Consider the following 16,629-nt stretch of genomic DNA (forward strand, 5'->3'; position numbering starts at 1 on the left):
ATGAAGATATGTCCTAGGAGAGAGACACCTTTCAGAAGAGGTCATGAAAGCTGCCAGAGTCAATGGTCTTCTTCTATGTTAAATTAGATTGATTGTGGTAATCACTTCATGTTGTATATCAGAACACATGTTGTACATCTTAAGTAAAGCTGAGAGAAAAAAGATGGCATTGTGTCAATCACATTACCTTATATGCACTTTAGAGATCCATTTTGGTGTCATCTATTCTTTTACTTGAACAATTATAATCTAAATATGTCATCATACAATTATCATTCAAGAGTTTGTTATCTCATGGAACTGCTGTTGGTGTTAAAGAAGTGGAATACAAATCATTATATGAAATATTTGAAAAGAAATTCAGATGTGAGAAATTTTTACAAACAGGTCTAAACTATTGTCATGGTTTTCCATGCTGTTAGCTCACGAAAACCAATTAAAAATAATTGTGAAACCACCTCTGTACTCGGCTGTAGGTTCCCAATAGTGTTCCAGGACCTTCTCTTATATATGCTCAACTTCCTGATACAGTGAACAGGAGCTTGGGGGTCAAGAAAGACATGCATTTAATTCCTCACGATAGATAGTAGTTGGAAAAATTTTTCTTTTAGTCTTAATTCTCTCATATGTAAAAATTAACATAATAAAAACAACCCATATATGCTACTGTGAGTCTTAAATGAGATAAGTAAAACAAAAGTGTCTTATCAAAAGAGAGCTGAGCACACAGTGGCCACACTACAAATGTCACAGGACTAGTGAACACTTGTGTCATGCCAGGCACTGGGCATTATCTACTTCAATCATCATAGCAACCCTATGGGAGAGATGCTGTATTAGGCCCATTTTACATATGAGGAAACTGAGGTTTACAAGGTTAAGTGACTTGCCGAGTGACAGGTGGAGTGGGTGGCAGAGCTGCATCTGAGCTCGGCAGTCGGACTCCACAGACACACACCGTCCTCTCCTTCCCACCTGTGCAGCACCCCGAGGGTAAGAGCATGGTCAGTGCCAGCTCCCCCAGGCCCAGGCCCTCCCTGACCTCACCGACTCACCCGTGAGAGCGACTTTGGTTGACATAAAAGCCATAATCAGGGGAAATCCCCTGTGCTCGCTAGGAAGTCATTTACTTATTATCCTGTGTTTTATCCTTAAGGTCAGAAGCCGCCAGCCATTGCTAGTGGCACAGAGAGGTCGCAGGAGTCAGGCCGAGGTCCCGGCTGTTCAGCCCACTCCTGCCTCTCCTCCTCCTGGAGAAACACGTTTTGGTCAAAATTACCATCTCTGAGCACACCTGCCTCCTCTCTCCCAGCAGTGACCTGACAACGTTTGCAATCAGGTTGGCTTTCTGCCTCCACGTCAGCCTGAACTGTGAGCTATTTTCCTAGTCTAACCCTCTCTTCCTGTCAGTCTTCCCCTCCATTTCTGTGCCAACAGTAACGTTTCTGTCCTGACACCTCCTGATTTTTTTCACCTATTTCAATATTGCTAGGTTCTCCCTACTGTTTGTCTTGGGGAGCTTCCCATTTTTTTTTTTGCTTTGACAAATCAAGGCATTTCCGTTTTCATTGCTATTTCCACAGAGCACCGAGGTCCTTGAAGGTGTTCATTTATTTTTCTTTGATGACATACATTCAGCACTTAACCAGGAAAAATAAGTTCAGCTTGCTCTGGAGAGCCAGGCTCCAGTCCTCATGCCTTTTTCTACTGTGAGGACTTGCTATTCCTCTACTCTGCTTAAGCACATAACATGTCTTAATGTATATGTCGAAACATCTGTTGCCTCACTGAGCAGCCAAAAGCTATCTGTTTAAACCAGGATTCGCTCTCTGCTGACCCAGGACGACATTCCTTCTTTTCCTCTTCCACATGCATCCTGTGCTTGGGGAGAGAGGGAGTGTAATTTCTTGTAGGGATGATGTGTTTCTTCTGAAACGCCCAGCTGAGCTGGCCTCTCTCTAAGGCAGACCTGAGGAAGAACTGCTACAATCTGATTTTTCTTCTGCATTTTAGGAGATGCAGAGTATTTTTCCTGTGAATGAATCCTTGACCCCTTCCCAGGGTATTATTCCTTCCTCACTTTCCCTTATATGCCACATCCTTCCTTTGGACTGCCTCGGTAAGCCGATGGCTGACCGCACCAACAAGCTGGAAGAACATAAACTTGCTTGACTGTCTGTCTTAAACATCAAATAGACAAAAACTGTATCATGAAACACATTATAGAAATATCTGGTGAATTAATCTTTCAGAATATACAGCATTCCTCATGCTATTCATGTTGAACTGCCATTGGCAACTTTTCATAATTTCAATTTTTATTACAATTTTATTTTACTTTAATTTCAGTAGTCGGTAATTTTTTATTTTGCTTTGTCTTTTTTTTTAAACAACAGAAGCATTTTTAATAGATATTTCTAGCAAACAAGGGTTTTTCTGTGCCTTAAGGTATTCAGTGGTTTGGTTACAACCACACCGTCCTGTGAGTATGGGAATCGCCTCTGAGATGAGTCTAACTCTGCGTAAACATGGAACGTAATTTGGTGGATCTGTTTGTGTGAACGCTGCTTCTCGACAGTATTTGGCTTCTGTCACAAGCATTAGTTTATCTCAAGCTAATTAAAAATTACTAATAGTAAATAAACAATTATATCACAACTGTGGTCCCATTAAATTCCAGAATTAAGTCGAGCCTGAATTTGGAAGGCAGAGATAACGCCCACGTAGGAAAGAGTGCTGCCCACTCAGACTCCTGCAAGTGGGGAATTATCTTCAACGTTCTGCTAATAGGTGCCCTTCTTCGATGAAGACTCTGATTTTTATAGCTTTCTTTTTGCACAGGGGCATAGAACAAACTGATTAAAAGTGGGAGCTCTGGAGCCAGGTTTGATTTTCAGTTCATATATTTTTTTTTTTTCGAGGCAAGGTCTTGCTCTGTTGCCTGGACTAGAGTGCAGTGGCATCATCATAGCTCACAGCAACCTCAAACTTCTTGGCTCAAATGATCCTCCTGCCTCAGCCTCCCAAGTAGCTGGGACTACAGGCCTGAACCAACTCCTGGCTAACTTTATAAAAAAATTTTTTTTGTAGAGAGGGCGAGTCTTGCTATGTTGCTCAGGCTGGTCTCGAACTCCTGGCCTTAAGCAATCCTCCCATCTCAGACTCCCAAAGTGTTGGGATTACAGACATGAGCCACCACACCTGGCCCAGTTTCATAATTTACTGACAGTGTCAACTCCAGAGAGTTAGTGTGAGGATTAAGTGAATTAATATGTGAAAAACACTTAGAACAATGTTTGAACATCGCGCTTACTCAATAAATGTTATCTATTACCTATTATTGCTAATTATGTACAATATCCTTAAAAATTCTCAGAGGTCTTTTAAGAAATGAGGTGTAATTTACATACATGAAATGTATATCTAAGTGTACCATTCAATCAGCTTTGAAAAATGTATATCAAGACTCAGAACATTACCATCATTCCTCTTTTTCCATACAGATAACACTTCCCAAGAAGTAGCCAATGATGTCATTTCTGTAACTATAGGTTAGTTTTTGTCTCTTGTAGAATTTCGTATAAATGGAATCATATGGTATGAACTTTTTGTTCTTAATTTCTTTCCCTTGGCATAAGATATTTGAGATTTATCCATGCTATTGTAGCAGTAGTTTGCTCCTTTGTATTAGTGAACAGTATTTCACTGTATGAATATATAATGTTGATGGACATCTGGGTTGTTTCCAGTTTGGGGCTATTACAAAAAAAGCTACTATGAACATTCATAGTTTTCTCTCTTCTTGGATAATTACCTATATGTGGAATTGTTGGGTCATAGGGTAGATGTATGCTTAACTTTTAAAGGTTTTTATAAAGTGGTTGTGCCATTTTACATTCCCATCAGTAATTTATGATAACTCCAGTAGTTCAAATTCTCTCCAACATCCGAAGTTGTCAGTTTTTTAAATTTTAGCCAGTCTAGTGCTTATATGATGGTATCTCATTGTGATGTTCATATGAATTCCCCTAATGACTAATGATTTTTAGCACTTCGTTATGTGTTTATTGGCCATTTGTCATATTTTTTGTGAAGTATACATTCTAGTCTTTTGACCATTGTTTTAAATTGGGCTTTTGTTTTTTTTTATTATGGAGTTACAAGAGGTCTTCACATATTATATATACAAGTCTTTTTGTCAGATGTATGTATTGCCCATATTTTCTCAAAATCTGTAGCTTGTCTGTATATTTGATGGCATTTTTTGAAAAGCCAAATCTTAAATTTCAACGGTATCTTATTTAACAATTTTTTCTTTTATGGTTTAGCTTTCTGTGCCCTTTCTAAGAAATATTTGTCTGACACAAGTTTGCAAAGATATATTTTTCTAAATTTTAGTCCATTAGCTCTGTTGTTTTAGTTTTTACATTTAGTTATATGATCCACTTTGAACTGATTTTCTTTGTATTGTATGAGGTAGGGGTAGAGTTGCGTTTTTTGTTTTTCTTGTTTGTTTTAATATTTAGTATTCCAGCATTTATGTTGAAGAGATTTTCCTTTCCCATTGGGTTGCTTTGTGCTCTTGTTGAAAATTGCTTGACTGTATATTTGGGCCTCTTTCTGGACTCTCCATTCTGTCCAATTGATCTATTTGTCCTTTTACTGATATTGTACTATTTGGGGTTATAATAACTCATGGTAAATCTTGAAGTCAGGGAGGGCAAATCCTTAATTATTTTCTTCTTTCTGAAGACAGTTTTGACTATTCTTGGTATTTTGCCTTTCCAAATATTTTTAAATAAATGTCTTAGAATAGTTTTAAATTTACAAACAACTTGCAAAGATAGTAAAATGACTTTCCACATATTTCCCTCCCCGGTTCCTCTATTGTTAATATCTTACATTAGTGTGGTACATCTGTCACAACTAAGGAATCAATATTGACACAGTATTTTTAATTAAAGGTCATACTTTATTCAGATTTCCTTAGTTTTTACCTAATGTAATTTTTCTGTTCCAAATACCATTGAGGACACCACATTACATTACATTTAGTTGTCATGTCTCCTTAGGCTCCTCTAGACTAGGGTAAGTCTTTAGTCTTTCCTTGTTTTTGGTGACATTGTCAGTTTTGAGGGGTACAGGTGAGGTATTACATAGAATATCCCTCAGTTGGGAGTTGTCTGACATTTTGTTCATTACTAGACTGGATTTATGGGTTTTGGGGAGACAGACCACAGAGGTAAAATGCCATCATGACATCACATGAAGGGTACATGCCATTAATGTGACTTACTGCTGTTGATGTTCACCCTGATCATCTGGCTGGGGTAGTATTTGTCAGATTTCTCTATGGTAAAGTGGTAAAGTTACTCTTCCCTTCCTCCTTTTCCATGCTGACGGAAGTCACTGTGCACAGCCCACATTTAAGGGCTACAGAGGGGTGAATACTCCCTGAGGGGGGAGTATCTACATAAATTATTTAAAGTTATTCTGCACTGGAGATTTGTCCATTCTCTCTTTACTTATTTACTTTCTCCTACTTATTTACTTACGTATGTATGTGTTCAAACAGTACCTGTATAAATTATTTGGAATTCATCTGTATGGGAGATTTGTCTCTCCTTCCCCATTTATTTATTCAATTATTTATTTATAACAGTATGGACCCAATGTATATTTATTTGATACTTTGTGTTATAATCTAATACTATGCTATTAATTTGGTTGCTCACCTTGCTTTAGCATTGGTCATTAGGAGCCCTTTCAGGTTGGTTCCTGTATCCCTTTGACATATTCCTGTCATTATTTTTGAGCATTTTCTTACTTTTTGGTACTATACGATGCTCCAGGCTGATCTTGTATATTTCCTACCTCAGCCTTGAAATTAGTCATGTCTCCAGGAAGCTCTGGTTTCTTTTATGGGAGAATGGCACTGAGATATGAGCACCAATGTACTCATTGATACTAAGGTGTTATTGTTTCTAGCACTCTCAACTAATACAGCAAGGGAATATATGCGTGTATTAAAAATATACATATATATATATATATACACACATTTTAGTCTGTTTTGTGCTATGGTAACATAATAACTGAGACTGGGTATATATATTTATTGGCTCAGAGCTCTGGAGGCCGAGAAATCCAATATCAAGGTGCCAGCATCTGTCGAGGGCCTTACTGCTGTGTCATAATAGGGTGGAAGGTGTCACATGGCAGAAGACAAAGAGAGGGAGAGAGAGAGCAAGGGGGAATAAACTTGCTATCCGCGATAATGAACCCAAGATAACAGCATTAGTCCATTCATGAGGGCAGAGCCTTCGTGTCCTAAACGTTTCTTAAAGGTCCCACCTCTCGATACTGTTACAATGGCAACAAAATTTCAGCATGAATTTTGGAGGGAACAAACATTCAAACCATAGCAATATACATATTCAACGCACATGCCACTTGAAACTAGGGTGTGTGAAAAAGGAGAAAAATCGCAGTTCAACTGTACAGAATTTGGGCAATAGAATAGATTTTGGAAAGTATCTAGTGACATTGACCCACCCCCATCTTATAAGTGAGAAAAATGGAGATCAAGAAATGCACACTAGCTGGCCTGAAGTCACACAGTGAGTCAGGATCAGGGTGGACCCGAGAGGAAGCCAGGTGTCCTGATCACATGGCTACAGCTCTTTTCTCCACCCTGTTGTCGCCTCTCTGTCTTTGCCTCTAGCCGGGAATATCTATTCTCTATGTCATAGCTTTCAACGAAAGAATAATACAAACCCATAGTTTAACAATGTTCAAATTTTTCAAGAATAGAAATGGGGAACACTGGTGATTGTTTTAATTTTAAAACATTCTATTCTTGTAGTCATTAATCTTGTTCACACCTGTATCTTTGGCTTAATTAACGACTCAGATTTCTGAAGTGTTTGCCTGTCATCTAGAGCTATAAATCACACCATTTAATAAAATATCATTGGACAGAAACAATTTTCATTGGGGAAAATACCTAATTTCTCATTAACTTTACTAAAAAAAAATTACTGTTATCAAGTTCAGTAAACAAATTTTTTCAACCCCAAATATTTATTCATCATAGTTTTCACATAGCTCACAATTCCTTTCATAATCAGTCACACAGGCAAATTTCTGATGAAAGAGAAATGCAAAGTATAAAGATAAAAATCTATGATAATGACATAACTATCAGAAATATAACATTCTACCGATCAATAATTGAAATATATTAGTTATTCATTTGGTACAAAGTGTATGTGAAGGCCTTAATGTGAGACACAAACATTAATCCTTCCCCTCATCCAGCTAAGACAGGTTTTTGTGTGTATGTGTGCATGTGTGTGTTTGATATAGTAATTGCTTCCATTCTTTAAAAATCCACACTTATGTTTCCTTTAAACACTTCATCAATGCGTTCTGAGGTTAAATCTTTAAGAAGAAAACTCTCACGTCAGTTTTCTCATGGAAATTGCTTCTTAGGATGGTTTTAAAATTGGTATTTCTAAAATATATAAATAATGATGACCATGGTTTGCATAGATATAAAAATATTAAAAACTTGTAAAGTCTACTCACAAGAAAAAACATATCTTTATAAGTTATTATAAAGTTCATCTATCTAAGATTTAGAAATTATGTCAACGTTTGTTTTTTGGTTTTCAACTTGTTTATTTAACAGAAGCTTCTTTATCAGTAGGAACTCTATATACATCAAAAGGAGTATTTTGAAAGAAGTCAACTCTTAGTCTCAGAAACCAGAGAATATTTGTAAGAAAAAATGTTTTCCAAAGCACAAGCAACTTATAATGAGGGTGGTATTCATCAGTTAATTAAAACCTTTGGTGAAGAATGAAGTGTTAATATAGAAATTCTTTTGTCATCTAGACATTGATGAATTTTTCAACATAGCTATTATAATGCTTTTCATTTTATATTTCTTTATGATCCATTTTTCCTTCTAAAATGTTATTGAAAGGGAGTAAAATAACTTTTAACACAAACAAGAGAAGGCAAGATTACACCATTTAAAAAAGTTAACACAACAAAGTAAAGGGAAGCATTGTAGAAAGCGGTTGATGAAAAAGAATTCTTTGGCACAAGGTTTGCCATAAAAAAACTCTTGAAAGAAGCTCTAGCTCTACCTTTTACTAGCTGTGTGACCTTAAGCAAATTCCTTAATGGCTGGAAGTCTCAGATTTTTCATCTGTAAAATGGAGTTCATTATAGTTAATATTGAATGCTTTACTATGTGCTAGGCACCATTCTAATGATTTTTATATGTTATCTCCCTTGCTCTTTTCAATGAGCCTATGGATTTGGCTTTATTATTGTTGTCATTTTACACATACACAGGCACAGAGAGGTGAAAAAATCATGCAGTTGCAAGTAGATGAGCAAAATAAGAATTCAAGCATTCTGATTTGAATCTATGGTCTTTGCCACCATGTATACTGATCACCTTGGAGGTTTTTGTAAGAATTAAAATTTCAAAATATATGTAAATTACTTAGCACAGGTCCTGTCCTTAGTGAGCAACCGTCAAAGAATAAAACAAAAACCCCTGAAACTTAAAGAAATGCAAGCCAAGTTTATTAACTTGTCTGGGAAAGGAAAATACACCAGTGAAGCAATTTATTGGCTAGTTTTACTGAGGGGACAAAATCAGGAATATTTAAGTGCCAGAAACGGGGCGGGCAGCGGGGGAGGGTGTGTTTGTGATCATGGTCTTATTCTAAAGAAGGATTGAAAAACTAGTGGTCTGAATAGGAGGAAACCAGTTCATAGGTCTGAATATGATTGGTTAAAACAAATCCCAATGTTCATTGATTAAGAGAGTTTTTGGATGGGATTAGTAAAGGCATGTCATCCTAAGTCATTCAAAGTTCACGGTTCTATATAGCTTGTTAGAACCAGTTGGATTGCAACACAACTTTCAGTCTTGCTGTCTTCCATGCATGGCTGCTGTGAGTTGACAATTTCCTTTTACACACAGTAGCTATGATGATGATCACAATAGGGATCATGATGAGAATTGTGACCATGATGCATGCTACTGGATTGTAAAGTAATTTTGAAATTATATTTGTGCAATCCTGTTTTCTCTGTTGGACAAAATGGTTTTCCAAACTCTTAATGATTTATTTTCAATTTTCAAGCATGTATATTTTATGGATTTGGTCACATGCATTCTACAAGAAATAGTACCAGCCAGTGTTCAAAATATATGTCATATAATTTTCAGAGCTACAAACTGGAGTCTTCATCAAGTTACCAAGTTACCTTGAGACCACAATGTTTACTGTCTGGTGTAGAATGATTTTCTCAGGAAAGAAATATTAATATATCAACCTTATGCTTATAATATAGATATGATTCTTCTTTTATAATCTCTACAATCTCTGAGAGTGCTACATTTTTTTAAAAAACAGAAAAACAAAAATAAAAGCATGAAGGTAAAATGGAAAGAAGTGAAAGAAAGAAAAGGAAAGTAAAAAGAAAAAAAAGAAAAAGAAACCTAAACCTGGACATTAGCAGCATTAACTACAAAGCAAAAGAATTACAGAGTGAGTTCCCTAAATTTGGCCTAAGAGCCCTAGTTATATTCTGCAAAAGAAATGAGAGAAGTTTGAAATCCCTGGCATACAAGTCAGAGGTTGAGAATTCCATCTGGTGACTGTTTAGTGAATGGAAGACTGCAAGGCCTGGGATGTTATCCCAAGAGTCATTTATGACAGTAACTGAACTGCATGCCAATGGGAAGTGTCTACCTGTTGATAGTTTTTGCTTTCAACATATGCCCCTGTTTATCCAATTGGAAAGCAGATTAGTCTATACCAGGAGTTCTAAAACTTTTTGCTCTCAGCTTCCTTTACACTCTTAAAAATTATTGAGAACCCAAAGAAAATTCATTTTCGTGTGTCATATCTAGCAATATTTACCACATTAGAAATTTAAAAATATTTATTAATTCATTTAAAAATAACAATAATATACCCATTACACGTCAACATAAATATTTATAGTAAAAAATGTATGTCTTCCAAAACAAAACAAAAATTTAGTGAGCAAGTAGCACTGTTTTTCATCTTTCATGTCTGACTTAATAGAAGACAGCTAGATTCTTATATCTGTTTCTGCATTTATTCTGTTGTGATGTTATTTTGATTAAAATACGTGAAGAAAATCCAGCCTCACACAGATATGTAGTGGGAAAAGGAAGGAGTATTTTATTGACTCTTTTAGATAACTGTGGATATTTTTCTCTGATACTACACCAAGACTAGATAAGTGGTCAATGCCTGGAGGTCAGTTGCAATTTTGACTCTGAAATGTTGTCAAATAAACTTTTGGTGTCCTGTTATATTAAAACATTGGCTCTTTTCCCGGTGCATAATTTTGTTACATCATGCATTGGTCAGTTGTAAATTATTGGTTTACTGAGTTATACAGATCTTCCAAATGATGAGCCATTTCATTATATGATAGCAAAAAATCATATTCGTTAATATCCGACCTATGTCATCAGAAAAGACTTTAAGTATTAGGAAGTTCATGGTGCAGGTGCAGATTTGCCAAAATTCTGATTTCACTTGTGTATTAGGGTTCTCCAGAGAGGCAGAACCAGTAGAATAGATGGCAGGGGATTTATTAGGGGAAATTGGCTCACACAATCACAGATGTAAAATCTCATCTAGGCCATCTGCAAGCCGGAGAACCAAAGAAGCTGGTAGAATGGCTCAAAGCTGGTGGTGTGGCTCAAGCCAAGTCCGAGAGGCTCAGAACCAGGAAGTCACCAGTGCAGCCCACAGTTAGGCCCAAGAGCCCCCCATGAGACCACTGGTGCAAGTCCCAGAGTCCAAAAGCTGAAGAACCTAGAGTCTGATGTCCAAAGGCAGGAGGAGAAAAAGCATCACCCTCCAGAAGGGAGAGAGAGAGCAGAGAGAGCGGGAATTGTACTTTTTCTGTCTGTTTGTCCCAGATGTGTCCCCAACTGATTGGATGGCATCCACCCACATTGAGGGTGGGTTTTCCCCTCTCAGTCCACTGACCTACGGGCCGATCTCCTCTGGAAACATGCTCCCAGACATTTCCAGAAAAAATGCTTCACAAGCCATCCAGGCATCCCTCAATCCAGTCAAGGCAACGTTTAAAATTAACCATCACAATTTGAAAGCATGAGTTTTACCTTTGGCAACAAATACCATCAGTTATTTTCCCCAAAGAGATGGCTCACTTCATTCATTTTTAAGGAAATATCTCCCACATCCCCAAATCTAAAAAAAGCATAGTTTGTCTGCCAGTTATTCTTTCAATAAGAAGAGTATTCCCTGAAAAAAGCAGCTAGTTCAGTTTGCAACCCAAGCGATCACATGAGACAACCACTGTGCTTTAGTACGCAGCGTAAGTGCACATCTCATTTCATCACACAAAATGTTGAAAAGAAATGTATTCAAGTGGTGAAGATTTAATAAAATCAATACTTTTTTTACTGCTTCCTCAGGGACTGCAAGTACCCGATGCCGATGAAGAAATACAATGGGTGTCACTGCCTTGACTTGGGCACAGGGCAGTTTTACCCACCATTGCTTCTGCACAATCACTGCAAATGTCAACACAGTGAAAAAGACAAATAACATCTTAGCATGACAACGAAAATAGTTTTGAGCCTATGGATCTGTTGAAAGGATCTTGGGGACTCCCAGGATTCTGATGGACCATACTTTGAGAACCAACGGCCTATTTTGGGAAAGGAAAGAACTTATCACCCACTAACTGAAACTCACACAGGGTACAGAATATTGCCAACACCATTTCCCAACGAACACTAAGCAAAATGATCCAAGGACATCAGCAGCTAGGGACTCTACCAACTGCTATCCATAAATTAAAAGGAATTTGCTTCCTTAGCATGTGATTTATTTGGAAGAAGCTTTTAGTGCTAAGTTCTGAAAGAAGCCAAGAAGCATTTTATTATAATGATCCATTTTAATGTTGAGCTCAGTTCAGGCACCTAAGCAATTTTCAATAATTGTTCAGGAAACACATCAAGGTAATTTCTCTTTGATCACATATTCTGGGGTCTGGCTTAGAAGGAAAACCAACATTCACTGCTAATGGGTAAGAAATGATTTATGAAACAAAACCCCCCAAAATTCTCTCTTTAGCCTCAATAAGGAATAATTTTCTGGTAATCTCCATAATTCTATGAATCCACTGTAAGGGAAATTGAGAATCCAACTTGGATAAATCAATTAACCCAGAGAACATTACAGTCAAGAGAGCTCTGTAGCACAAAACCCTGTTCTCTAATGGCACTCCCCAAAGGAACACAGACCATAACTAAGGAAACTAGCAACACTAGACTAATACAAACAGTTTTAGAAAAGTTTTACCACAGTCTCTACCATTTCTGTCTTTCCTATCAAAAAATAAGGCCATCTGGCTGTCCTTTCCACTAAGACATTTCCTTTACCTAGCTCTTCCTGCAGTCTAAATATGCCTGCACTCCAATAACACCAAAGGATACTAAGTGTTTGCAGAAGCCATTGTCACTTCTCTATATTAAAATATACATATTTTGCAAAAGATGTAAAGTTTTGGATGCATATGAAACTAAAGATCAGAAAAGGATGTGAAGAAATCTGAAGCATATTCAGATGATAAGGTCACTGGTGTAAACTTACATAAAATTGTTTTAATTATAAGTGGCTTTACAATAATTACCCTAGTTGGTTTGATATTACATGCTGCTTGGAAGTTACTCTTCCCTCCAAAGAGTCAAGTTGCAATGGTCTTGTAGCAGTAGTGAGGTCTATAACAAAAGACCAAAGTACTTCTACCACCTAAGAAGAGGAAGAATTCCATGACCGTATGTGGCCTAGCACATCATTAAACAAAGAAAATTTGTAGAGAAAGAATTGAAGGAAGTGTGGAGGACAGAAGAGGAGCTCTTACAAAAGTTGAAAATAACCTTGAAAATAAAATATTAAATGACACTCACTTTCATGAAGTGTGGTCTGAGTTTAAGCAAAGTAGTAAATAATTTGGCCAAGCTCTCCTTTGACATATATTCATTCATTGGTTTAATTTTCATCAAAATATTTAAAAGTATGGGACATGGAGGTTTTAAAAGGAAGCTGTAAATTCTTCAATGCACCTTCCTTTGAGAAGTAAGGTCTCTGTCTCCTGCCCTGGAATCTCGGTGAGCCTGTGGCTGCTTCATTGCACTGCAGTGAGGTGATGCTGGGCGATCTCTGAGGCTGCAGCTTCTGTCCGCTTTGTTCCCTGGGAGTGCTCACTCTTGGAGTCTTGAGCCAGCATGAAAGAGGTAGGATATCCTACAATACCATGCCAGAGGGACCACGAGTTAGACATTGTGCTCCAGCCTAGCTGAGCAGGTCCTTCAGCGTCCCAGCCCCAGTGCTGAACTTGGGAGTCAAGAAGCCACCTTGGAAGTGGACCCTTCAGTCCCAGCACCTTCAGTCGGCCCTGGCCACACTGGTTACACCAGCTGGGGCTCAGTCAGACAGTGGGGCCATTTCTGAACACCTATCCCACAGCAACCATGAACATAATAAAACAGTCGTTGCTTTACACCACCAAGTTCTGGCATGTTTTGTTAGTTAGCAATAGATGGCTGAAATGGTAGGAGGTGGGGAATGGGTGGTTGGTTATCTATTAAATAAATATGAACCCACAAACTTCTCCTGTAACTGATCATTCTATTTTCCTCCACATCTGGTTCATTTGGTCACTTCTTCAAAGACAGCAGCTGAATGGGATTGAGAATGGCCTAAGATCAACCAACAGGGAATGTGTGTAAAAGCACAGCAAGTTTCTCTCAAAACCGATCTGTTGTTGTTAATAACGACTTGGTCCACTCATGGCTCTATGTGTGCGCAACGCAAACTCAGAAAAGTCCATCTGAGGCATTTAAGTGAGGCTGGGAATACTTTGCAGTGATTCTCTGCAAGATGAGAGTGCAGTGCAAAGTCTGTGAAAATTAAACATTAAAATGACACTGAAAAGACTGGCTAACCATTCCGACAGTGAAGGTCATAGTATTGATATGCCTCCTTAAGTCTCCTGAATTTTAAATGCCCTGTGGTTTTAATTTAGTGTCCAATGTGAAATGATTCTCTATTCCCAAACCTATCTTAATCTTTTGATTTAGTTGACTATGTAAAGGTAATTGCAAGAAAGTCTTTTAAGTTTCACAGAGTGAGAGTCTAACTTGTGTCTTATCCACAAAAGGTAGAAAAATTTAAGCAAAAACATCATGATCACCAGCCAAGTTCCATGAACTCAGGGCTTTGTTTTATAGTCTTTTGTATCTCCCAGGACCTAGAATGGTGCTTAACATGTAGTACTTGCTCAATAAATATTTATCGAATAAATGTCTGAACATGACCGACCCTGCAGGGTGGGCTACTGCAGAAAAGTGAGGGGATGTCTACAAATTCCTTGAGTCAAAAACTGTCCTTAGTGTATATTTTGGTCACTATCTGGTGAAAATGAAATCAATCAAGAGACCAGGAGAGATAAGAGTTCATGTAGAGTTCACTGAGATTTCTAAGGTGAAAGGGAGAAGCCATGGGCATGAACTTGTTCTGGGTGGGGTGGGGAAGGAGTATATAACATGGAGAAATACAGTGAAAAGGCAAAATCAATTTAGATTTTATCTGATCACAGGACAGAGCTGTATACCCTCAATCTGGTGTTTCCATCATGTAGTAAGACTTTTCTCCTTTAAAACAGTCACTAAGTGGTGTATAAATCCAGGCAACCAAAGAAATGGTGTTCAGTCGGAAACTATTTTTTCCTTATGTTTGGTGACATGTGTAAGCAACATTCTACCTGATAGAGTTTAAGCCAGATTTGTTTCCACCTGGTACCAATGTCCTTGTGCAAATTCACATGAGGTCCTTGTCACAAACAGCTCTCGATGTTGAACAACACAATTCTCACACAACCTTCTTCCCAACTTGTAAAATGTGGATCTGCCTGTATTTACAAACAGAAGCACATCTGGGAACAGTAATCGTGTTGGTGCAGCTGGTGATAAAGATCGTGACTACCATTGTGCTTTGTTGTGTTATTACGTGTGCTATCCCCTCTAGTCCTCACAGCTACTCTGTAGGGAAGGTATTATTGTCATCATCGTCATCCGTTTGTTTTTTTAAGCAACAGCAGTAACTTTTTTTATTTCAAAATATTAATTAAGGGGGTACAAGTGTTTAATTACATGGATATCTTGTATAATACTTAAGTCAGGGCTTGTGGTATGCCCATCACCAGAATAGCATGCATTGTACCCAAGAGGTAAGTTTTTATCCCACACCCACCCTCCAACATGTCCTTTACATCGCTTTGTGCCCATGTGTACCCATCTATTAGTTCCCATTTAATCATCCGTTTTTGTTTTTTTGTTTTTTTTTTGAGACAGAGTCTCACTCTGTTGCCCTGAGTAGAGTGCTGTGGCGTCAGCCTAGCTCACGGCAACCTCAAACTCCTGAACTCAAGCGATCCTCCTGCCTCAGCCTCCCGAGTAGTTGGGATTACAGGCATGTGCCACCATGCCCGGCTAATTTTTCTATTTTTAGTGGAGACGGGGTTTCGCTCTTGCTCAGGCTAGTCTTGAACTCCTGAGCTCAAGCAATCCTCCTACCTCAGCCTCACAAAGTGCTAGGATTACAGGCAGGAGCCACCACGCCTGGCCACACCCCTGTTTTTGAGACCAGGAAACAAGGTACTAACAGAGGTGAAATAACTTGCTACATGGTAGAGCCTGGATCCAAGCTCTGGTCACTCTAACTGCAGTCAGAGCTCTTAAGTCCTTGACAATACTGCTCTTAAGAGTTTTATTAAGCTTACCTAGCCCATGTTCTACTCCAAAAGGACAAGCATATGTTACACAATTAATTTTAATACTAAGTTCATTTCTACATAAAAAAAGATAGCTTCCTTTTCAAAGGAGGGAAATCTGTCCTCCTCCTTCCTTAACAGGTGCACTCTCTGGCCCACTTAGCAGTGCTGTGACATGCTGTCCAGCAAGGCTCACTCTTCAAATTAGCCCAGTGGTCAGAGATGTTTTTAAAAAGGGACATACAAAACTTTGTCATTTATCTTAACGTATTAGCAAAAAGATCCCACCTAGAAGTATGGCAAGAATCATGTAGTAAATGGCTCTTTTAAAGGACAAAAAAGTGATCCGAGGAAGGTCCCCACACCTGAGAGTTTAACAGGAGAGCAGGAACACATACAGGTGGGGAAAGGGCCTTCTCACTGAGCTAAGCCCCGGCCCAAGACTCTGGACTCCAACTCCCCACAGCACGGCAAGTGGGAACGACAGGGCTCAGAAGTCAAATACCAGGTTCCAATCCTGAACGTACCTCGGCGACTGTGGGCAATGTTATTAACGTCTCAGAGCCTCAGTTTCCTTCAGGTAAAATGGCAATGGTAGTATCACTTCCAAAGTAGGGTTTCCAGATTTAGCACATAAAAATATAGGAGACCCAATTAAATTTGAATTTCAGATAAACATTGAATATTTAAAAAAAATAAGTATATCCCAAATACTGAATGGATCATACTTAACACTAAAATTATTGCATG

Source organism: Propithecus coquereli, unplaced genomic scaffold (assembly GCF_000956105.1).
Source record: "Propithecus coquereli isolate 6110/MARCELLA unplaced genomic scaffold, Pcoq_1.0 Scaffold16, whole genome shotgun sequence".
Taxonomy (NCBI): domain Eukaryota; kingdom Metazoa; phylum Chordata; class Mammalia; order Primates; family Indriidae; genus Propithecus; species Propithecus coquereli.